This window comes from Benincasa hispida, chromosome 11 (genome assembly GCF_009727055.1).
Source record: "Benincasa hispida cultivar B227 chromosome 11, ASM972705v1, whole genome shotgun sequence".
Lineage (NCBI taxonomy): Eukaryota > Viridiplantae > Streptophyta > Magnoliopsida > Cucurbitales > Cucurbitaceae > Benincasa > Benincasa hispida.
Genome location: NC_052359.1, coordinates 15,911,990 through 15,913,073, shown reverse-complemented (window position 1 = coordinate 15,913,073; position 1,084 = coordinate 15,911,990).

Here is a 1,084-nt window from a genome sequence, read left to right as displayed (position 1 = left end):
AAAGATTGCAGAACACTCAAAATGGGCAGAAAATAAACAATCTCAGCCACAACCAAAGTCCAACCAAACCAGTCAGGTGAAGCCTCGGTTTATGAAGATTCTTAGTTTTTATTCTAATGCTTTGGCTACATCTAATTGCAGGGAAAAAGAAGAAGCAAATAAGAACCAGATTGGGTTTTAGGTTCAGGTGTTCATTCCACATACACCTCACAAGGGCTGGTTCAGTACCTACAGAGAATTGGATGGAGGTTCAGTCTACATGGGAAACAATAACTCATGTCCAGTGGTTGGGATTGGTTCAGTCTCATTGAGTTAGAAGATGGAATTGTCAAGCTCTTAAGAAATGTCAGACATATGCCTAAGCTGAAGAGAAATCTAATTTCACTAGTCATGCTTGACTCATTGGCTGTGAATACCGAGGCAAGAAAGGAATATTTTGAAGTGTTGAAGAACAGTAAGCCTGTCCTTAGAGGGGTGAAGATAAATGGAGTATATCATGTGCAAGGTGTTCATCAAGTACACTCAGCCTTGATTGTGACTCATAATCAGCCTACTAAAGGAGACCTATGACACAAAAGACTCTCTCACATTAGTGCCAAAGGTCTACAATTTTAGCCAACCAAGCTATTCTACCTAAAGGAGTACATCAGAGCCTATCCTTTTGTGAAAATTATGTAATAGGGAAGGCTACTAGGTAGAGCTTTGTGAAGGTACACACACAACCAAGGCCATCCTCGATTATGTGCATTCAGACCTATGGGTCTTTCACCTTATCAATCATTGAGTGGTGCAAGTATTTCCTTACTTTTGTTGATGATTACTCAAGAAAGAGCTGGATCTATTTCCTTAAATCTAAGGATTTAGTGTTTGAAAAGTTTAAAAGAATGAAAGTAATGGTTGAGAAAATGTTCTAACTGTCAGATTAAGTGTCTAAGAATAGATAATGGGATTCAATATTGCAGAAGACTTCAATGTTTATTGCAGACAAAACAAGGCATATCAAGACACAAGACAGTTAGGTATACACCTCAGTAAAAATGGGTAGTAGAAAGGTTGAATTGAAGAGTAACGGAGGAGGTCCAGG